Raw genomic sequence first — 24,878 nt, 5'->3', positions numbered from 1 at the left:
GAACAGTCTAGAACTGAACATACTCAAAACCATAGAAATGGTGGTAGACTTTAGGAGAAACCCTTCCACCTCTCAAAATACTAGACAGCACAGTGTCAACAGTAGAGACCTTCAAATTTCTAGGCTCTATCATATCTCAAGACCTAGAATGGTCACCTAACATCAAAAACACCATAAAAAAAGCACAACAAAGAATGTTCTTTCTGCACCAGCCCAGGAAGCTCAAACTGCCCAAGGAGCTGCTGATACAGTTCTACAGAGGAATCATTGAGTCTGTCATCTGCACCTCTAAAACTGTCTGGTTTGGTGCTGCAACTCAACAGGACCAACACAGACTTCAGAGGATAATCAGAACTGCAGAAAAAACAATTGCTGCCAACCTGCCTTATATTAAGGACCTGTATACTGCACGAGTCAAAAAGAGGGCGGGGAAAATATTTACTGACCCTCACATCCTGGACATAAACTGTTTCAACTCCTACCCTCAAAATGTCGCTACAGAGCACTGCACACCAAGACAACTAGACACAAGAACAGTTTTTTCCCGAACGCCATCACTCTACGAAACAAATAATTCCCTCGACACTCAGACTTTTTACTAAATCTGCCCCTCTATTCTACTAGTTTTTCTCATCATTCCTATCATCCTTTTCCTCCCACTTAGGACTGCATGACTGTAACTTGTTGCTTGTATCCTAAGATTTTTATTAATATTGATTGTTTCTTCATTGCTTATTTGACCTCTATGACAATCATTGTTGTACCACATGATTCTTGACACATGTATCTTTTTCTTTTATGTACACTGAGAGCATATGCACCAAGACAAATTCCTTGTGTGTCCAATCACACTTGGCCAATAAAATTCTATTCTATTCTATTATCCATTCCCAGCCACTACACATATCCACGGGCAAGCGACTTCACGTGCACGATGCCAGGGTGGCCTCTATGCAATATCTGCAATACTACCTCTCTCAATGGAGAAGGAAGACCACTTTATGACCCCATAATAAGCAACCCCACTGTACTGATATCTCTAAGTGCATGGCCTTGAATGGTTGGAAAACCATAGCCACCCTATCTCTCAGCCAACCCCTCTGCACCTGGGTGTTCATACAGGACATTACCTGTAGGTGGTGCTAGTGATATCAAAGGCAGAGGTTGTCAACAAAGACTTCAACTCCCAGAATTCCCGAGCCAATCATGCTAGCTCAGGAATTCTGGGAGTTGAAGTCCACATATCATAGAAGAGCCAACTTTGCCTACCCCTGCTCCATGGTATCAGCCAGGGGGCAAAGGCTTAAGGCATCTGCATATGACATGTATTTCCCCAGCACTTGAAATATAGGCTTAAGGCGAATGGGAGCCACTTGAGGGTCCAGATTGAGTGTGATGGGGGTGCCAGTATATGTGCCTAATTTGCCATCAAAAACTGAGACGAATTCCTTAATAAGCGCCTGTTTGTCAGAATCGTCCACCACAGAATTTATTCCCTCTATGGTTAATCCTAAAGCATTGAACCAATCCTAGTCCTAGTAGGCTAGTAAGGGACTTTTCCACCACCACAAGGGATAGGCAACCACAGAAGGTCATTTTAAACTGCACCTTAAAATGACCCCTGTCTACAATGGGAATAGGATTTCCCTGATAATCTTTAAGTATTATTGGACATGGCAGCAAACGATGTTTGGCAATCTTTGGCACCAAGCATTTGAGCATGCTCCAGGATACTATGGAGATGGTAGACCCCATGTCCACTTCCATGGGGAAGTTATGACCCTCTACCTGCACAGTGACGTCTATCTTATTTCCTGGGTCACGTTGAGTCTGGCAGATCGTATACTTAAAATAAACTTAATGGTGTAAGTGCTAAATTTTACTTTTGTAAATATTTTTTTAAACTTATATTTTATGATAATTTTTTGAGAAAGGAATCATTGATATGGGCAGCTTATTTATTCAATATTTAGACAATGCTGACTATACTCGAGTACATTTTTACATTTGATTAATAGAATAGAATTCTTTATTGGCCATTTAAAATGCCTAATAAGTACTTCAAAACTAATTTTAAAATTTATAATAATTTTGCATTACAGTTTGCCTTCTCCATCTTTGAATATACTGTATATTGATTGTACTGTGCAGAAATCTGAATTATCTAATAAGGTGCTATGTACATTAAGAACGTTGATGCAAGTGTTCATGTTTCATATCAGAACATTAGCATTGCATGTGTAAATCATTAACATTGGACAACACACATAACGTTGAAATGGTCAGCAAATGTTAAATTTGATGTATCCTTGATCTGAGCCAGCAGGATTTTCTTTGATGTTGAAACAAGCTGCATATTTTGAACACATTCTCTAATCATAACAGACCTTTCCATTTTGAGAAGGTTGAACTACAGAGTATATTTGTACAGTGTTCCCTCGATTTTCGCCAGTTCGAACTTCGCGAAAAGTCTATACCACGGTTTTTCAAAAATATTAATTTTCCCCTATACCATGGTTTTTCCTGCCCAATGACATCATATATCATCACTAAATGTTCGTCCACCTTTAATAAATATATTTTTTAATAAACTTTAATAAAGAAACACGGTGAGTAATAATCTAAAAGGTTGCTAAGGGAATGGGAAATTGCAATTTAGGGGTTTAAAGTGTTAAGGGAAGGCTTGTGATACTGTTCATAGCCAAAAATAGTGTATTTACTTCCGCATCTCTACTTCGCGGAAATTCAACTTTCGCGGGCGGTCTCGAGGGAGCACTGTACTTCAATTATTAAAATCCATTGAACTTATTGCTTTTAAATCGATCGATATCAGAGTTGGATCTGCTTAATCTTCTTCAATCCTGTATAGTCAAAATTTATGTTTCCTGCTCTACTTTTCCGTGTCTCCATCACCTATATTCAGAAATGTCAGTGGATATAGAAAATAATCTAAGAGTGTTTCAGAAAAATGAGTGCTCAGGCAGCTGTGGAGAAATAAGAAAGCACTAGCAAAAAGCAAAGTGTTTTCTCTTTGTATAATAGGTTGGATGAAATACTTTATTTGTCTGCACTTTAAAATCAGTACAAAGCCCATATTAGTATCGGCCATGAAGATTTGTGGCATTTTCATTGTGCTTGTAATCCCCAGCCCTATTTAGTTTTCCACATCGCTAGACCCCAGATTCTCAAGTCACCTGGATTTATGGCCAGAACTTGTAACTCCTGTTCTCTTTGCAAATCTTTGAGCCTAATCCTCAGAAACCTTCCAGACATTGCTGCCAAATTGTGTGGCATAATACGATAGACATCATTGAATATGTGGGGAATAATTATACCAACTGTATTTAATTTGTCTATGATTAAGTTGAAATTAAATTAAATTCCTGCCAACTTCTTTGCCCTTGCCCCACCCAAGCTTTGGCATGGGGCCCCCACCCAGGCAGTCCTTAGCTCTAAGTAATTGCAGACACAAAGAGGTTATTGGCTCATTTTTGAACTAATATTGCCCAGTGGGCAATTCTGCTCTGTTTTATAAGGTGTCACAAAGGATAATAACAAGGAGCATTCTGGGAGCTGTAGTTCAGACAACATTGTATAAAACTCCATTTTATTTCTGTCTCAGTCTTCTCGCTTCAAAATGTGAACCGTTCAACAGGTAAGGAAATGAGGAAACGTCATGGCAGGAGGCAAGGGAGGGACCCCTCTACCTTCCACTAGAGGGCAGAGGCATGTAAGCGCAGGCTCTTAAACGTGACCTAATAAAAAAAAAAAACAGGTAAAAGAGTTAATAAATAGGATTGGTTTGTAATTGACAAACCTGAAAATAAAGCAAAGGGGGGGGGGAGGCGCGTCTCGGGGTGGGTGGGTGGATTTGAATATTGTCCAAGAGAGGATTGCCCGCATTTAGGGCCCCGGGTCAAATCTGAACAGTTCAAGCACTTCTAAATGGCTGTCGTTTTGAAAGAAACTAAACTGAGGTGAGGTAACAAGTCCAAACAATCCATACATAGGATTGAAGGGAAAAATAATGCCTGCTGCTGCTGTTGGCATGATATTTGTGACAATTTTTGGAACAGTTTTGGAGGCAGTTATTTTTGCAACAGAGGTTCTTTTGTAAGTAGTAAAAGGCAACAAAAGGGACAATTCCAAGTAGTTGAAAAATAAGATTATTTTCTGCAATACAAATAGATTGACTCTTGTGCAGTATTTACATTTTCCTCTTCTCTAGCTGTCCCCTTGGTTAAATAAATATGTTGTTAGCTCTGCTTGATCAGAGCAGATAATAATATTTTTTTAAAAAATGAGGTAATTTCATGTACTGTACCAGAAAATGCAAGTGCTCCCTGATCCTGCTTTTCCTCTTGAAAACTCTTTTATCTTGCTAAAGATTTTTGTGGTGCCTTTGGAAATGTGAAGGAAAAGGAGAAAGGTTGGGAGGGATTTTGAATACTGCAAGTGTAATTATACTTGTGATGTGATGCTCATCCTGTTTTAGCATTTTATAATTTTTTAAGCTTTTGGATTGTCTCAAACTCTGCAAAAGCTGTTTGATCACAGCCAGCGCTGGGACAGGATTAAAATATGTGCATATATCATGAGACTCTCTCTTTGGAAGTTGTTTCAGCACGTCTTCAAAACTATTGTGTGTACTGATGAACTAAAAGTATTTTTATTTGGAATTAGGTCCCTGAGTGGGTCGTTTTCTTCAATAACTGCAGATTTATCATATGGTATGTAAACAGGAAGATAAAATGCGTCGTAAAGTCAGTTATAGAGGAATGTGTTCTATTTTTAATGCAGGTATTCTGACATAAGCAATTTTTATAGCATGCATATTACTATTCAGAGCTTGTCTAAAACAGCATTGATAAATATTTAGGTATGGCTTTTACACACTTCCTGTAACCTGGAGCGTTTTAAATAATTAACATTATTCCTCCATTTTTCTACAATCATTTGCTCCTGATCTAGCGGCATCTGGTCTTAATGTTAATTCCACTTTACAAACATTGCAGACATGTAGTATTTATACGTACATGCAAACACACATACAGAGAAAAATACATATAAATTAAATGTTTTAGTCATTATTACATAGTTAATGTACAGTTAATTATAGTAAGGGATAATAGCACAAACATCTGAAGGGCCTTAGGTTTTTCTATAGATTAAAGTCATTCCATATCTGCTTTTTTTCAGGGTCTCACGGATGCAAAAGTAACAACTATAACTTTATAACTGAGTTATTTGTAAAAATAATAAAAGCAGTGTGTAAAATAAGTATTATATTAATTAAATTAATAGTTAAAGTTAAATTGTTAAGTAAATGCTATGAACATGATTTCAAAAGGTCATTTGCTGCCTTCATTTTCTATTACTTTGCTATTTTGTGGTTCCATCAATCCTTGCTTGCAGACAGATGGTATTTCTTGCAGATATTCCAATATTACTACTTGGTCATGCTGTTTTTATAGTATGGTAAGTCTGTGTGATCTTTCAGCAGCTAACAAAGGAAGTCCACTGTTTCATCAACTTCTTTGCAGAGGTGACATTTGTTGTCTGTTGCTGTCTTCTCAATTCTGGCCTTTTATGTTCTTAAGGCTTGGTGTTGTGTACCAGAATTAGCCCCTGTGTTGCTTTATTCAACTTTCCTGCTCTTAGCATTGCCAGATCTTATTATCTACTTTTGCTTGTTTTTTATGTACTCATCATGTAATGCTTTTTCTTACCATGTCTCTTTTCTATTCTTCCTTTGGTATTTCTTAAAAGAACATTTGGAGCTTTCTAGTACTTTCCACTTTGAGGCCTCCAGTATTCAATAAGCCTTTGTAGGATACTAGCTTCAGTGCATCTTCTTCATTGTCCTTCAGATATTTCTCCAATACTCTTTTCTTTCTTTAACTGTTTGGTACACTTGCAACATTCTGTGGCCACCTTTTTTCCTTGGTAAGTAGAGTCTGTCAACATTGCTGCCTCGATGAAAAATAGGATTCATTGATATTATTTTATTATCTTCTTGTCTAGGGCTTTTAGTTTTATTTGAGTTCAGTCCACTATTCCAGGTGTTAATTGCTTCGATAGTATTTCCTCCATTGAGTTTAGAATTTAAGATCTTAATTCTCATAAAGTATTAACTTCTAATCTTCTTGATTTCAGTATGCTTGAAGTTGTTAGCCTGAAGGATGTTTAGGTATTTATAGTCTTTAACCAGGCTCTTTGTTCAGGCTCTTGATATTATTTCCATAGAGCATCTTGATTCTTTCCGTTTTCACTATTTCCCCCTTGTTAATGGTAAAGTTGGCACATGTGTCCAGTCCAAATTCCACTGCATCTCTTGGCTATATATACAGACAGGGCTGAGCAGTAATTCTATTTCATATGGTGTTTTCCCATACACTTTCAGGTCATTCATGTAAAAGAGGTAGGATAGCTTAGAAGATGATTTTGACATTTGATAGCCATAAATTTTCAGTATTGTTGGCAGAAGAATTTGCAATGATAAACAGTAGTGGGGATAATGAGTCTCCTTGAAAGATTCCTCTATTATTATTAACCTCTCATAGTCTATTGACCAGCGTCTTCCATTGTGCCATTGATATTTACACAAAGCTTTGATGTTTCTACTGACTCCTATTATTCCTAGGCATTGCATTATGCAATCTTGTGGCAGGAAGTCAAATGGCTTCTTGTAGTCAATACAAGCTACATGCAAGTTGGTCGTTCTTCTCAGTTTTCCAAAACAATTTTGTCGGAAGATTTATACGATCTGAAGAAAATCCAGAGTAAACCCAAAATCATTTTATCAATTAGGAGCTGATCTGTTGTACACCTACTCAGGGGTGAAATCCATTTTTTAAATACTGGTTGTGTGGGCATGGCTTGGTTTGGCTTGGTGGGTGTGGCTTGGTGGATGAGGCAGGGGAAGGATACTGCAAAATCTCCATTCCCTCCTTATTCTTGGGGGAAGGACATCATCTGCAAAGAGAACGCAATTGCTAGTGATGCAATCGCAAAGATCGTTTATGTATAGTATGAATAGTGTGGGTCCTAAAACTCTGCCTTGAGGGATACCACTGTTAACAGAAGCAGGAAGAAAAGTGGCACCTTCTATTTTGACCACTTGTTGTCTGTTAGATAGGAATGCTGTTAACCAGTTGTGTAGTAGTCCAGAGATGCCGTAGGATTCGAGTTTCAGAAGAAGTTTGTCGTGGACAATTGAGTCAAACTTTGCAAAAATCGATATAGATTGCATCAATTGGATTACGTTGGTCAAGTTGAGTGGTCCAAATGTTTTTACAGTGTAAGAGTTGTAGATTACAGGATATTTTTTTTCTGAAACCAAATTGTTTATTGGAAAGTACGGTAGGTTATTAGCTTCAAGTTGGAGTGTAATGGATTGGTTTATGATTGATTCCATAACTTTGCAGGTGACACAACACAAAGAGATAGGTCTGTAATTTGTAATCTGGTTCTCCGAACTATTCAAAATTTCCACTATCGGTTCTTCAGAACCTTTCAGAACCTGCTGGATTTCACCTGCCTCTACTGTTTAGGAGTTCCTTTCAGTTCAGGTGGAAACAGTTCGTTTTCAACTAAATGTTGGATTGCATCAGCATCAGCTTGAAAGTTGTTGGCAAGCCTGGTGCTACCCCTCTCATTCTTACATTATCAGGTAGGTTTTACCAGATGTTAAATCACAAGTGCTAGTTCTTTATCTATTTATTCATTTGTAGTCTGCCTTTATTATTTTTTACAAATAATTAAAGACTATGAACATATCCAGCACATATCTAGCACATTTTCCGCATTCTTCCCCCCCCTCCAACAATTATCCTATGGGATGGGGTGGGATGGGCTGAAAGGAAATGACTGACCCAGCTGACTTTTATGGCTACAACATAGTTATAATTATGAGGATTGGTTGTAAGACACTTATTTAAATTCTGTTATATCTTTGAACTTTGACCAGTCACTAATGAATAGTTGTAAGTCAAGCAATAACTATCAGTACCCACTTAAAAAGAAAATTAACAATAAGAGAAATGAGGAATTATGTAGAGCTTGTTTCCCAGTAGGTAGTTAAGTTTCCCCTTGCTATTATTTCTTGCTTCTATGGAAGATCTATAGCTTGCTTTAGGAAGTCATATACAGTGATCCCTCGAGTATCGCGAGGGTTACGTTCCAAGACCCCTCGCGATACTCGATTTTTCGTGATATAGTGGTGCGGAAGTAAAAACACCATCTGCGCATGCGCGCCCTTTTTCCATGGCCGCGCATGCGCAGATGGTGGAGTTTGCGTGGGCGGCGGGGAAGACCCAGGGAAGGTTTCTTCGGCCGCCCAGCAGCTGATCTGCTCGGCAGCGCCGCAGCAGCGAGGAGCCGAAGATCGGGGTTTCCCCGCCGCCCACGCAAAGGGGAAACCCCGATCTTCGGCTCCTCGCTGCTGCCCGCCCGCCGCTCGCCTGCCCGCCGCCCGCCGCTCGAGAGCAAGAGGGGGAGAGAGAGAGAAAGAGAGAGAAGGAAAGAAAGAGATGAGAGAGGGAGGAAGAGAGTGTGAGAGAGGAAGAAGCAAGATAGAGAAAGAGAGAGAGAAAGAAAGATGAGAAAGGAAGAGAGTGACGTCATCGGGTGGGAAAAATCGCGATATAGCGTTTCGCGAAGATCGAGATCCCGAAAATCGAGGGATCGCTGTATACTGCTCAAAAAAATAAAGGGAACACTCAAATAACACATCCTAGATCTGAAAGAATGAAATATTCTCATTGAATACTTCATTCTGTATAAAGTTGAATGTACACAATTGATTTGTCAATCAGTGTTGCTTCCTAAGTGGACAGGTTGATTTCACAGAAGTTTGATTTACTTGGATTGTGTTGTTTTAGTGTTCCCTTTATTTTTTTGAGCAATGTATTTTGCCTTAAGATGGAAAGTAATAGCGGGTAATAATAGAGCAGCTTATATTTGTCCCTTCACATAGTTCAATGTATATTCTGTAAAACATTGCCAATTTTACATGGATTTTTGAGCACGAAGGTAAATCATGCTAGGAACTGAAAGACTGTGAGTCCTAGCCCCATCATAGGTACAAAGCCAGCTGGGTGATCTAGGGCCAGTCACTTTCTCTAAGCCCTAGGAAGGCAACAATGACAAATCACTTTCAAAAACCCCTTGCTTTCAGAACTACAGGGACTTGTCCAGGGAGCCGCCAAGAATTGGACTTGACTACATAGAAGAAAAGAAATTAAGAGTTCACTTTTACCATTGTTCTTTCCCATATACTCTTGAGCATTTGTATTGTGACAATAAAGGCCACAGACATAATCAGCTAACGATCTTTTTTATTTTATCTGAGTGACGCAATTTCAGCAACACTAATACTTTTTGTGGTTCCAAAACCTTATTTTATGATTTTAATTTTAATTTTCCATTAAATTCAATTTAAAGTCCTCCTAACCAAGTTTGGCGTGCTTTGTCTGATCACATTGTGAACACATCTAGTCCAGTGTTCCCTCTAATTTTTTTTTTGGGGGGGGGCGGAAAAGTATAGTGTCTGAGCGGCAGTCCCTTTGGGACTGGGCGGCACAGAAATAATATATAAATAAACAAACAAACAAACAAACAAACAAACAAACAAATAAATAAAAAACCCACCCTGTTTTGCCTCAGAGAATTTCAAAATAAAATACTGTACAGTACTGTGTGTCTATAACAGTGAGCTCATAATAGGGCAACTCTATCAATATCAAAATGCCACTTAAATAGTTGAGCTAGTTTCAAACTAGATTTTGATTTTCTTTCTCTCTTCCTTATTCCCATTCTTTTTTTTTCTCTTTTCCTTCCTCTCTTTTTTCTATCTGTTTCTCTCTCTTCCTCTCTTCCCCTCTCTCTCCTTCCCTCTCACTCTTTCCCTCTCGGCTTCTGGGCAGGTTTGGAAAACTCTGAGTTGATGATGATTTTTAAGTGAGCGATTGCTCACTGCTCAGCTTCGAGGGAACTATGATCTAGTCCTTGTGAAGTTCAGTCCTTCTCATGCCAACATTTTATCAGGACTATATTTCAGACCATGGTCCAAAATCCAGATTTCTCCAGTTGATACAATTTTCATAGCCAGAAATTGATCTACATTGTTTTCTACCCATTGCGGTAGTGTAGAAGGATGGATGGGAATTCACTTGAATCCACAAAGTCTTCTGCAATGTGTTCAAAGATGTTCAAAGTCTGTGGTTACAAGTATTTTGTCCACAAATGTATTAGGAAGAAGGCATAATTTAGAGATCTATCATCTTGCTTTCTATTCTTCATTATTTCATTTTTTCCCCCTTGAATGCTCAGACCATTCACTGCTCAGACTTTTGTTAGCTTATCCTCTTTACTCATTTAATGATGTTATTCCTTTGAATCAATCTGGCATATACAGTGATACCTCGTCTTAAAAACCCCTCGTCATACAAACTTTTCGAGATACAAACCTGGGGTTTAAGATTTTTTTGCCTCTTCTTCCAAACTATTTTCACCTTACAAACCCAAGCTGCCGCCACTGGGATGCCCCATCTCTGGACTTCTGTTGCTAGCGAAGCGCCCATTTTTGCGCTGCTGGGATTCCCCTGAGGCTCCCTTCCATGGGAAACCCCACCTCCGGACTTCCGTGTTTTTGCGATGCTGCAGGGGAATCCCAGCAGCCCAAAAATGGGCGCTTCGCTGGCAACGGAAGTCCGGAGGTGGGGTTTCCCATGGAAGGGAGCCTCAGCGAAATCGCAGCATCACAAAAACATTGAGAGAAGGTGATCTTGCTGTGCAAATCACCTTCACTCAATCTCTATAGCTCACATCTCTGAGGTGGACAACGTCTGGGCAGACTGGCTCAGCCGCTCGACCCTCGACCAAACAGAGTGGTGACTACACCTGGACATTTTCCACCAGTTGTCCACCAGATTCGATGGACCGCCATCCTGGGGAATGCCCAACTGCCAAGATTCTTCACCCGATTCCAAACCCCAAAGGCGGAAGGGACCGATGCCCTCCACAGTGCCTGGCTGACCAGGCTCCTCTATGCTTTCCCCACTCCACGCTCCTCCCAAGGTCGTCAGGAAGATTCTGGAGGAGAGGGAGAAGTTTTGCTCCTGGCTCCCCATTGGCATTGGAGAGCCTGGTTTGTGGACTTGATGTCATTGTCAGCATGCCCACCCTGGTGGATTCCATTGACAGACTCAGCACTCAGCCAGGGGCCAGTTGGCCACCTGGACCTCCTGTGGCACCAACTGACCACCTGGCACTTGAGCGGTGCACTCTGAGCCGCTGCGAAATCCCCAACAGGATCAGTGACACTATACAGGCCTCCAGGAGGCCCTCCAGTGAGCATATTTACTCAGCGATATAGCAGACATTTTGCAAGTGGTGTTCTTGGGTGGACTGTTTACCTGTTCACTTTTCGATAGGGAGACTCCTGGAATTTCTCCAAGATGGACTCAACAAAGGTCTTTTGCCAAACACCATCAGCAACAGGTGGTGGCTCTCTCCTACATGCTAACCTGTGGTTTGTTGGTGTCTCTGTCACAATACCCTGATGTATGCCACTTCATTAGGTGGACTACCATTCTATTTTATTGATTGATTGATTAGATTTATATGCTGCCCCTTTCCGGAGACTTGAAGGGGCTTACAGCATATAAAAGAACAATACAAAATATCCCAAATCCAATTTTTAAATTAAAACTAACACTCTAAAACCCCAGTTTATTAAAAAAAAACAGTCACTCTCATTCTAACAAACCAAACATATGTTCCATTGATTGGCAGTGGCTGATGTCTAATGTCCCCAGGCCTTTTGGCACAAGTGGTTCTTCAGACTCTTGCAGAAGGCAAGGAGGGTGGGGGCAGTACGAATCTCTGGGGGGAGCTGATTCCAGAGGGCCGGAGCCCCCACAGAGAAGGCTCTTCCCCTAGGCCCCACCAAACAACATTGTCTAGTTGACAGGACCTGGAGAAGGCCAACTCTGGGACCTAACCTAATTCCTGATACCATTGGGTGCAAGAGATTGTCCTCCCAAATTTTTGTCCTCATCCTTCCCAGGTTCTGGAGCGCCAGTGGCACACTCTGGATGTGCAGAGGGCCCTCCGTATCTACATCAAACACACAGAGGCACTGAGAAGGGCGGAGGCCATCAGACTTCCTTAGGTTGGAAGGTGACTCCGTCCGTAGTGGGCTGGTGGATCTGCAGCGCTATTGTGAAGTTGTATGAATTATCATACTACCCTGGAGGGGGTGACAGCTCACTCCACACGTAGCGCAGCAGTGACTGCGGTGTGATCCACACAGGCTTATCTTGAGGAGGTCTGCAGAGTGGCCACTTGGTTGTCTCCATCCTCCTTTATTTATCATTATAAAATTGATGTGTTTGCTTTGGTGAGTGCCACTTTGGTTGGCGGGTACTCCAGGGGGTACGTCTACAGTAGCATCCATGGAGCAGCATTGCCCTCCCATCATACACTTAGCTTTGGTGTGTTCCATCATGGATGATAGCTCTACCCAATATGGACAAGGGGTACATTCCTTTTCTTAGGGTACAGCTATCATCCAGCCCCACCCATGAAGGACTGACAGGTCTATGTTGGGAGTGGGGGTTTCTTAGCTTTCAGAGACATTGGTTTTGCTCCCCTCTGCTGACCATATGCATTCTTACTGATGACTGCAACTTGAGTCATGTACCTTCACTCTGCTGACCACATGAACTCTTACCTATCACACCTTGAGTCCGTGCTTCATCTTTGTCAAAAACGGGCCTTAGAGATGAAGGTGTTTTTAAAAATAATCAACAGACTCAGTCCTCATTGCTGACGGACGAGGTCAACCCATCATGGATGACAGCTCCACCCTAGAAGAAGGATTGTATCAGGTAAGACCAATGCCCCTTTTCTTTTTACCCCTACTTTACTTTTGCCTCACTTCTCTACCAAAATGGGTGACTTCCTCAAAATGTTCAGGATTGAATTGTTAAACATACCATTTGTTGGTCCACTTTGTATGGTTTTTGATGGTGGTTCACAGTTATGAATGATAATGGGAGGCCTCAGTTGCACAATTATAGCTTGTTTTTCAGACTTTTGAGATGGATCAATGATGATGGAGTTAATTGCTTCTCTGGGACCCTATCCCCTTACTTTTGGGGAAAAAACCAACCAAAAAAAAAGGGGGGGGGTATACTATTTAATGTCAGTTATTTTGTACCAAATGTTAATATGGTAATCTCAAGTTATTAGAGCAATTGTTTATGGGCTTGCTATCTAATGTTGGTTTAGGATCCAGACAACAAAAGAATCTTCTTTCCTGTTATATCTGACCAATTCATTTCATTCTACCAAAGAAGACCTCTTGAGAGTTCCTATTTTGCAGGCTATTCAGCAGTCCAGTAGAGAGTCTGCACTTGATATATGTGCTTTGTCTTTAGAATTCCTTCCCTTTGCTGTCAAAATTATTGCCAATCTTATTTATGTATTTATCAATTTTATAAGCTCCCCAAACTTCGAACAAGCTCTGAGTGGTATATGATTTGTTATTTTGTAAACTCTTAGTATTAGTTGAAAATCTATTTGTTTCCTTCAAATATTTTCCTTCACCTATACTATTGTATTCCACCTCTTCATCTAGATATTTTATGGTTTTAATCTGAAACATTTTATTTGGCTTCACTGTTACATGAAATTAAAGCTGCCATCAAACTGGGTTGATTTTATGCGGAAAAATAAATTTAAAATTATATGAATGAATGAATGAATGAATGAATGAATGAATGAATGAATGAATGAATGAATGAATGAATGAATGAATGAATGAAGTGCGGTTGATAAAGTTCCTAAATGTTAACATAAAGCATTGTGTGTGAAAACAGTTTTCTTAATCATCTTATAATATACTTATTATCAAGTCAGTTTAATTGGAGATTCTTTTATAATGAAAGAAAAAAATGCCATAATTTAATAAATATAATTTCCTTATCTCCAATTATGCTTTTCTCTAACTTAAAAAGACTGAAACATTTCATCATTTATTTGTTGAAAACAGAATATTAATAAAGGAAAACATGAAAGGTCTGAAATGTTTGAGCATTCAACTGGATCCCTGGGTACAAAGCATTAAAGTCAAAGAATTTGCTACTTTCCCATGTACTTTTTTAATTGGAAACTTGCCACTGCAAGAAATTAGTAACCAATTAACCCAGGGCACAGCTATATTTTCACCAGTTTTAACTTCTGTAAAGGCGACTGATTAACAGGGTGCAGGTAGGGAGATGCTCTGCATCTATGACTTGTCAATATACTATTCTGATGCTCTTTTGAAAGAGCACCAAACTCATGTCCACAAATAGCTTGGTTGACATGTTGTAGATACAGAAGGAATGTGTGCAATGAAGTGGGGAAATGATTGATAACAAGCATGCTCTGTCTCCAACTAGTGCTGCAAAGAATAGCAATGTGGGCAGTAAGCGCCCATGGCCAGGGCATCTAGCAATAGTTTCTGCCACAACACCATCCCAAACTAAAGATAAGCTGCACATACCTGCACACTAAATAGCTATTCTATACAAAACTTCATGCGGCAGAAGTGGTAAAAAAATTGCATAGTAGTGCTCTGATTGATAGCAGAATAGCTTAAACCTGGGTAAATAAGGAGCCCAGGTAATATTTGGAATAATATTTGGTAAATTACCTGGGGGGGTGTTATTGACCTCGGAGAGGGTCCGCAACTTGAGCGTCCTCCTCGATCCACAGCTAACATTAGAGCACCATCTTTCAGCTGTGGTGAGGAGGGTGTTTGCCCAGGTTCGCCTGGTGCATCAGTTGCGGCCCTATTTGGACCGGGAGTCATTGCTCACAGTCGCTCATGCCCTCATCACCTCGAGGTTCGACTACTGTAATGCTCTCTACATGGGGCTACCTTTGAAGAGTGTTTGGAAACGTCAGATCATGCAGAATGCGGCCGCAAGAGCTATCATGGGCTTTCCTAGATGTGCCCATGTCTCATCAACACTCCGCGGCCTGCACTGAATGCCAATCAGTTTCCGGTCACAATTTAAAGTGTTGGTTATGACCTATAAAGCCCTACATGGCATCAGGCCAGAATACCTTCGAGACCGCCTTCTGCCGCACGAATCCCAGCGACCGATCAGGTCCCACAGAGTTGGCCTTCTCCAGGTCCCATTGACAAAACGCTGTTGTTTGGCGTGCCCCAGTAGAAGAGCCTTCTCTGTGGCGGCCCCGGCCCTCTGGAATCAACTCCCCCCAGAGATCAAGACTGCCCCCACCCTCCTTGCCTTTCACAAATTATTGAAAACCCACCTATGCCGCCAGGCTTGAGGGACATAACTGACCCTTAGCTGTTTCATGTTATGTATGGTTTAATTGGATGGTATGACTGTTTTATAATGGGTTTTTATAATTGTTTTTAATATTAGATTTGTGCTCTGTATTTTGTTGTGATCCGCTCCGAGTCTTCGGATTGGGGTGGCATACAAGTGTAATATTATTATTATTATTATTATTATTATTATTATTATTATTATTATGTCAGTACAACACAGCAAACGAGATCACTATGCTGAATTTCGTATTTCATCACCAGTCGGGCGCTTCCCAAGCACCTAGGACTGCATGATGTAGCAGCGAATTGTGTTTGCTGATCCCAGTAAAGCGGCCTTTTGCAATTGACAGATGGAGATTTTGTCAATTCCGATGGTTTTCAAATGTCCACTGAGATCCTTTGGTACTGGGCCCAGCGTGCCAAGTACCACTGGGATCACTTTCACTGGCTTATGCCAGAGTCGTTGCAGTTCGATTTTTAGATCTTCGTATTTCACTAATTTCTCTAGCTGCTTCTCCTCAATTCTGCTGTCTCCTGGGATTGCGATGTCGATGATCCATACTTTCTTTTTCTCCACGATCACAATGTCTGGTGTGTTATGCTTCAGAATTCGGTCAGTCTGAAGTCGGAAGTCCCACAGTAGTTTTGCTTTAATAATAATAATAATAATAATAATAATAATAATAATAATAATAATAATAATAATAATAATAATAATAATTATTATTATTATTATTATTATTATTATTAAATGCTATTGGGACACTCTGAGGAAGACAGGTGTATGGTCTGTCTAGTACCCCAGAGCAGAATAATGGTGAATGGTAGAGCCTAGCAGAAGGAACGTGAGAGATAGCCACAATAGGGTAATGTGGATAGATCCTAGCTTTTGATTGCATTTAACATTGTTGACAAATTGTGCTAGCACTGTCCATGGCAAACATTTTGTCAAGGAAAGAAAATGATATTTTAAAACTGAACAGATCATGATGACTATAAGCTGCCTCAATTGCAGTAGCTACATGAGGTCTATATTATGTAGATACCTTGCATGAAAATGGTTGCCAAGGCATACTCGTGCAGCAGCTAAGGGGCATGACAGTGATCCCACAGAAGCAGAGATTTGAAAAGCTATGCTAGCATAATATTAATGTGACACCCCTAATACCTGTAATTCTGTTGCAAACACTGATGGATGTGCTTACATTAATACACAGATATTTAAGATCATATTCCTGTATAAAGGTTGCCAATCCCATCAATAGTAATGGAGCTGGCATTAGAATTTTCAGTACTGTAGAACCAAATTCTGAACATTTGCTAATGCAAATAACATGTTTTAAATTGCTTGGGTTGAACTGAGAAATTACCCTTGTAGATTATTAGGTGCTTATTAGTTGAACTAGGTCACTTCCCATTGGCAGTGTGATTGTAGAATACAATATATGTCCTCTGGCTGGAGAAGATAATGATTTTACTAGATAATCTATGTAGTGGACATTGTCTTTTTCACAGTATTTGACTGCTGTGAATTGATAAACTGATTGGTGACAGTGTATATTTGACCAAGTTACATGGGTTACTTTTGAATAATGTAAAATGTACATCCTAGCAGAATGCTCACTTGTATTAATACTTTTGAGTTAAAGTTTGCCTTTCATTGCATAGAAGCATTTCTCACTGAACCACCATATTTTTCAGAGTATAAGACACACCTTTTTCCTCTCTAAAAGAGACTGAAAATTTGGGTGCATCCTATGCTCCTACTCCTTCTGAAAAAGGCTTTTTCAACCCTAATGTGGTGCTAACGATCTTCCTGGCTTGCAGCATTTATTTCTATTTCTACTCCCTCCAAAGCAGTTTTTCCTGCCCTAAGTCTTTGCAGGCTTATTTTCATTCCTACTCCCTTTGAAAAAGTTTTTTTTCAGCCCTAATCAGGGGATAAAATAATGTGCTGAAGCTGAACAGACTAAGGATGCTGGCCAGATGAATGCCTGGTAGGTAGATTCCCCCCCCCTTATTTTCCTCCCCCCAAAGTAAGGTTCGTCTTGTACTCCAGTGCATCTTATACTCCAAAAAAATACGGTCTCTGCTGATTTGGGGGCAAAGTTAGGGGTGAAATTCAAAAACTTTCTCTACCGGTTCTGTGGGAGTGGTTTGGTGGGCATGGCCGGGGAAGGATGCTACAAAATCTCCATTACCACCTGTTGTGGTTGGCTCTGGCCCAGCTCCTGCCCCAGGGAATGGGGAGGTGGATTCAACATGTCACAGGCCTGTGTTATTGCCGACAGAATCAGATCAGAGTTTAGTTTCCTCAGACAAAGAAGAAGGTACAGCAAAAGAATAATCATGGAAGCCATCGAGATAGAAAAACATCCCCAAAATATGAACAAGCGGGATGATACCTCCCGCTTACCAGACATCTGGAAACCAGCCCTCAAACGTATCCCAGCCATAGAAACCAGACTCCAAACACACATTGTAAAACAATCAAGTAGCCTGCAAGTTCCAACTACTCAGGATATCACGCTTAATCTACAACTATTAACTAATCAGCATACCTCAGCTACATCAATGACCCCAGATGTTACCCCACTGACACACCAGGAAGTTTCTACACAACAGGCAATTGCTGAGCCATCAGACCACACCCAGCCACCAGTATTTATAGAAGGAAGGCAGCTCAGGTCTCGCAGTGTTCGCCTTAGAACAAGGACAGAAACACCAGCCTGAAGCTGACGAGTGAGACCTCGTCGAAATGTCGCCAGAAATTTCAAAGTCCTACACGGGAAGAAACCCGAATATACCAAGACCGTCATACCTGTACCCGTGAAAATCTACGAAAACAATATATATATATATTTATTTTCGTAGATTTCACAGGTATATATATGTAGATTGTTCTGAGTTTGGGTTTTGCCCTGTGTAAAATGTAGCAAATAGATTGGGTGACTATGTTTTAGTGATTTGATTGGTTGGTGGAATCACACTTATTTGAAAGATTGATATGGTGATTATTCTGATATGTTTTTTTGTTTAAGGCTGGTTTCCAAATCTCAGAATAATCACCATATCAATCTTTCAAGTAAGTGTGATTCCACCAACCAATCAAATCACTAAAACATAGTCACCCAATCTATTTGCTACATTCAAACCAAATCTCCACCCCCAACACTATATATAAGGAAGAAATGGCAGTTACAATCATTCCATATTTACAGCAACACGAAGCTTAAAACTTCAGCCTGATGATGGTGAATGAGATTTCACCGAAACGTCGCATAGACATGCAAAATATTACACAGGGCAAAACCCGAACTCAGAACAATTAAAGGATGAAAGATCCAGTTCTCTGAACATTGGGTGGAAGCTGTTCCATAAGGCAAGCCCCATGATAGAAAAAGTATGTCTCCTCAGTGCCACAAGGTGACACGTTCATAGAGTAGACTTGGACTATGCCCACTCTGTTGGATCTGGTGTAATGAGCAGAAGCCCTTGGAGATAGGCAGTAAAGTGATCTATGCCATGACTCTAGATATGACAATTAAAACTTTGAATTCGACCTAGAATTCTTTCAGGACTCCCCGAAGCTCTGCACCTATCTGAATAACCTTCCCTAAAAAAGGGAGGTTGGAAACTGGATGAAAATTGTCCGGTATTCAGGGTCAGACAACCAGGAAGAACATGATTCTCAGCCAATTGTTTACCCAATATTACTTTGGTGAATTCTGTATTCTTTTTCTTTTTCTCTCTCTTAAAGACATTGTAATAATTAATGATAATTAATGATAATTCCTATTTTATTCTTTAAAAATGTCTATATCAGTGATGGCTAATCTTTTTTTCCCTCGGGTGCCAAAAAAGCGTGGGCATGCGCTATTGCACATGCACGAGTGCTCACATCCATAATTCAATGCCTGGGGAGGGCGAAAACAGCTTCCCACACCCCCTGAAGGCCCTGTTGAGGCTGGAAACAGACTGTTTCCCAACTTCTGGTGGGCCCGGTAGGCTCGTCTTTCACCCTCCCCAGGCTCCAAAGGCTTCCCTGGAGCTGAGAGAGGGTAAAAACGTCCTCCTCCATACCCCCAGAGGCTCTCTGGAAGCCAAAAATGCCCTCCCAAGTGTCTGTGTGAGCCAAAAATCAGCTGGCCAGCACATGCATGTTGGAGCTGAGCTAGGGCAACAGCTCGCGTGCCAGAAAATATGGCTCCACGTGCCACCTGAGGCACTCGTGCCATAGGTTTGCCATCAGTGGTCTATATCTTAGAGAGATGATTGATATGCCATTGACTATCCATCAGCCAGAAATAATGTCAAAATATCTCTCCATCTTGAAGAGATGCATTTAATTAGCCAAGAAGAGTCCTTGGCAGCAGGATACCATATTTTCATAGCAAGGGCAGGGTGACACTCTTCATTTACCTATACTTCTATTATATTTTCATCTACCTATCATTGTTATATCTTTACAATTCCATGGTCATATAATAGTAGTGCTGTAAAATATTATCTTTATGCAACAGAAAAATTGAACTATTATGTTTGTTATTTTTTCAAATCCATTTTTGTTAAAACCATAGAATTTAAAATCAACCTGCAAGCCCCAGAAAGCTCTCTTTGTATATGTTTATATGTAAGCGTGTGGCAATAGCAAGAAAGTTAGAATCAGTAGAAAATAGAAAGAAAGAAACTTTGCTATTATCCCTACTTCTCTGCTCTGAAAGCTTTTGACTTCAATAACTAACAATAATGTAACGTGCAGTTAGGCCAGCTGTAGTTATGCCTACTTTTAACATCTAAAAGAATGGGCAGTGTGAAAAAGCAGTCTGAATTTGGGGCAAAAAGATTTTGTGCAGCTGGCTCACAAAAGCTTTATCTATGAAAATGTGTTGCTTTGAGAATCCCATTTTAAAGACTAATGACAAGCTTTCTTATTTTCTACCAGTTCGATCTATACATTTCTTAACAATATTGCTAAATACACTATTAATCTGACACATCTTTAAAGTGCTTTTAAAAAGCTTATTTGTGAGGCTATGTATTCAGGAGTTGCCTTTGTTGCAACAATTGAGTGAGAACACACACACACACACACACACACAAAGGTTTGTGCAGATCATAAGAAGGGGCCACATTATGTCTAGCTCAGTGGTTCTCAACCTTTCTAATGCCACGACCCCTTAATACAGATCTTGTGACCCCCAACTATAAGTTTAGTGCCAATTTTTCCAACAGATCTTTAAGCTGATTGGCAAGAGGTCAGAGGGGCACCTCCCTGTAAACGCCTGATTGGTTGGATTGTAAAAATATGTTCTGAGATGCCAGAATAGAAGCTTTAGTTGCTAGCACCATTGGAATTTTGTCTTTTCCCATGGTCTTAGGCGACCCCTGTGAAATGGTCGTTCGACCCCCCAAAGGGGTCCCGACCCCAAGGTTGAGAACCACCGGTCTAGCTGATCTTCCTCTATGTGTAGATTGCCAAATATGTTATTCTAGATAAATTCCTTATCTTTGCACTGAGCTAGTAGATTAAGAGATGTCCAGTGTGGAGATGGAAGCTTGGAAAACCTTAACATAGCCTGTAATTATCAAAACTTCAGACTTCCAGGGAAGAAAAGGCAAATAGTAGACAACTCATTAAAAGGGGAGCCAGTGATTGTGACCAAATGAAGAAGCAGCAAGACTGGTTTTGTAATATCTCTCTTGACAAGAAAAGGACTTGAGATCATCCTCAAGTGCTCCAGACAATTGCTCCTTGCAAGGAAACTGTAAATCGTACTTTTGCTTATTGGAGTTCTAGCAGATGAGGGAATAGCCATCTTGCTCAAATCACAATCAGTGCCTTCAAAAGGATACTGAGTTTGCATATTTCTTTTTCTAATCACTTCTGAAATTGCTTGTTAACAGCTTTTCAGCTATTAGGAATCTTTGGATCAACAAATCTGAAAACACAGGTGGGTTTCCTTTAAGGGTCCAGATGGATTTGAAATAAAATTTTGTAATTAATTATAAGAACCCCTCTCATGAGCAAATGTTTTAAAAAATATTTAGAAGGAACTGAAGATTACAGTGAAAGAACAACATTCAAACTCCACTTATTAATATAGTACATAATGGAGCAAATATTTTCATATCCAACAAATTGAAAGACATGTTTGAACAATAGACCAAGAAGTTAATTTTAAGTGTGTTTGCGCCTGTAGATAGACTCTGTTCAAAAGATATTACAAAAGAGGAACAAGTTTTATCAGACAATATTGCTCTGAAAATAGTTTTTAAATGACAGGCTAAGAATGATGTGGAAAAATATGTGCACTAAACATATAAAAATCCTGGATGATGTTTCAATAATTAAAAGGAATATACAAATAACAAACCAAGGGTGTGACCTGGACAATTATTCTATTTTGCATTTTTTTTGGTTAAAGCATTGAAAAATTCTGTGAGAAGAGCCAAAAAACCCCAAATACACCAAAAGAAATCAAGTCTAGGAGATTGTTTGAAAGGACTAAAAAATCAGGATTGTTAAAAATAAAAGGAAGGAATATAAAGTTGTTGTATGTGATCAAAAATGGGTATGTTGTTATCTCTAGTAAACCTTAATGGACTTTGCTGATTGCAACTAAAGTGATGATGTTTTAATATTTTTTTTATAGATAAGAGATGGGATATAGAAAGAAGAAATATTTTTTTGCATAGCTTGTGAACTCTCAAGTTTCCTCTTCCTACTATGTATTCAGAATGGACAGTGATTAATGTGTGTGTGTCTGTGTGTATTTATATATGTATGTATGAATATGTATGGTACAGGTATATATTCATATAGCATGTATATATGTATGTTATGTATATACAGTGATCCCTCGATTAGCGCGGGGGTTACGTTCCAAGACCTCCCGCGCTAATCGATTTTCCGTGTTATAGTGGTGCGGAAGTAAAAACACCATCTGCGCATGCGCGCCCTTTTTTTTTCATGGTCGCACATGCGCAGATGGTGGAGTTTGCGTGTGGGCAGCGGGGAAGACCCAGGGAAGGTTCCTTTGGCCGCTCAACAGCTGATCTGCTCCGCAGCGCGGAAGCAGCGAGGAGCCGAAGATGGAGTTTCCCCGTTGCCCAGGCAAAGGGGAAACCCCAAGAGAGCCAAAAGAGCACCGGGCCGGTTGGTTCCCAACCAACAGAGTTTACCCCGATTGTCCTCGGTGGGGGAAAACAGCGCGTCGCCAGGCTCCCCATCTTCAAGAGAGGCGCGACGGCTAGCCAGGATCCATGCAGGGGAGAAAAGGCGCGCGCTCCCAGCCGCTGCGCCCCGCTTGGAGAGCAGCGGCGAGCAGAGCACAGAAGACGACGAGGCTTTCGAGGGCTCCAAGGCGGGCGGCGGCGCGTCCTTCGAGCACGCCGGCGGCGACCCCAAGCTGAAGGTGGCCACCACACACACACACGCCGCCGCCGCCATCCACCCCGCCGGGTTCCCCGCTTGCTACCTCTTCGCCTTCTCCCGCCTCCGAGGCCGACCAGCCCAAGCCGCACACACACACATACACGCACTCCCTCTCTCGCGCTCACACAGACGCACTCAGACAGAAAAGAAAAAAAAATCCCCAAAAGAGAGGGACAAGAGGCAGGCACAAAGCGGGGGCACAAGGGGAGCTGCCCGGCAGAGGTTGCTTTTTTTCTTCTCGTGGGCAAGTGGAGGGGGGGAGAGAGAAGGAAAGAGAGAGAAGGAAAGAAAGAGATGAGAGAGGGAGGAAGAGAGTGTGAGAGAGGAAGAAAGAGAGAGAGAAATGATAGAAAAAAGGGGAGAAAAAAAGAGAAATGAGAAAATGATTGAAGCAGAGAATGACAGGAAAGAAAGAGAAAGAGACAGAGAAGTGACTCTTGGTGATGACGTATGACGTCATCGGGTGGGAAAAACTGTGGTATAGCAAAAAAACCGTGGAGTATTTTTTAATTAATATTTTTTGAAAAACCGTGTTGTAGCGTTTTGCACTAATCGAGACCGTGCTAATCGAGGGATCACTGTATTTTGGTAGATATACACTTTCTCTTAAGAGCAGACAACAACATTTCATTTTTAATGTGGGCCAATGTGCTCACAGTAAGAAAAAAATGACAATTAAGTTATCTATCTTAAGTGAGATTGATAAATTACTGTTTATATTGGTGATGAAGGGGGAAGTTAATTTCTTTAAATATTTCTTTTCTTTCTTTTTTATTACCGTATATTCTTATTTCATTTTTTCTATGCCTGTTTTTTTCTTTTTTCTTTATTTTTGTTGTTTGCATTAGCTTTTTTATAATAAATATCGTGTTTAATAAAATTACTATTAAAAACCATTGCCTGTGATTGGGAAGGAATCTGATGAAGTACAAATGGTCGAAACTATGTCCAAAATTCATTTCATCTCTAATGCTACTCAATTGAAAAAAATACATTTATTTTTTGTTAGAAGCAAACAAAGAAGATTCCTTGCCCTTCTTTTATATTCTACAATTTAAATTATCTTTCCTAGTTCATTTCAGCAATAGAAGGCAGGGTTTATACTTCTGGTTTTCCTTGTTAAATCAGGCAGAGAGGGCCAAGGGAGATGCAGAGGGTCGGAGGAAAAAAATAGGACAAAACTGCCCATTGGACCAAACAGCAGGAAACCTTCCCATTTAAAGCAAAGCCGGAATACTCCCATGAATTGCTACAGAAATGAGGCCCCAAAGAGAGAAATAAGGTCTGTAGAAAGTGCTCCAAAATCAGGCAGTTATCGGGCAGTTTGCTGGCACCATTATGCACCAGTTTTGCTTGATGGAGCTCTCCTGTCATTGTGCTTGATTGGAGTCCCAGCTAGGACGTAAAGTCAGAGATTACTGGGATTTAGGGATATGCAAGGTGTTCCATGTACAAAGAGTTCTGTATATGGAACAGCTAATACTGGATGAGCTGTGGTCAACTCAGAATATGAATGTTTCAGCTGTTTTGGTCCATGCATAGAATCAAGCATGCAAAAATGATTTTGGGTGGAGGATGCAGGGTTAAAAAAAAACTTCAGTAACTGAGTGGAAGCAGGGGAGAGAAGAACTGAAGACCATGGGAAATCAAGGCTAAGGTGGTGAGGTACTGGGATAAGTTGTGCTGTCAGTGACAATAGTTAACAAAATCAAAATTGCTGGGAAGAGGGAGGTGATCCAGAGAGGCTGGCTATTTTAGGAACAGCTGAAGGGGGTGAGAGAATATAATTATAAATTTACAACATCTGGAATGTTTTAAATCCAAGATATGATACTTCCAGATATTCTTGTAAACTAGGAATTTGAAACTGGGAAAGCTATGAGTCTTCGGAGAGGGGCGGCATACAAATCTAAATAATAATTTTTTTAAAAAAGAGAGAGATTTGGACAATTGAGTGTACCATAGACAGAAAGAACCATAAGAAAAAAACTCAAAATAACCCTGTGCCTTGATTTTGTTTAGTATAAGATTGGACAGAGAGAAACCTGGACAGGCTTTCAAGATTCTGTTGTATTAATAATAAAA

The 24,878-nt window shown here is 40.3% G+C and overlaps 1 protein-coding gene across 2 annotated transcripts in view; it reads left to right on the top strand.

The window, feature by feature from the left end:
* The first annotated feature begins 3,890 nt into the window (after positions 1-3,890).
* Positions 3,891-24,878, top strand: part of ATN1 (atrophin 1) — a 71,900-nt gene continuing 50,912 nt past the window's right edge. Inside the window, exons 1-2 of one of the 2 annotated variants that reach the window (XM_070742015.1) lie at positions 3,891-3,977; positions 4,684-4,730. The gene's annotated coding sequence lies outside the window, so the exon portion shown is untranslated. The remainder of the gene's footprint in view (positions 3,978-4,683; positions 4,731-24,878) is intronic. The other variant, XM_070742016.1, reaches the window with a different exon arrangement.

This window comes from Erythrolamprus reginae, chromosome 2, assembly GCF_031021105.1.
Source record: "Erythrolamprus reginae isolate rEryReg1 chromosome 2, rEryReg1.hap1, whole genome shotgun sequence".
NCBI classification, from domain to species: Eukaryota; Metazoa; Chordata; class Lepidosauria; order Squamata; family Dipsadidae; genus Erythrolamprus; species Erythrolamprus reginae.
Note: the sequence above shows the minus strand (reverse complement) of the source record. Positions and strands in the feature narration are given on the sequence as shown.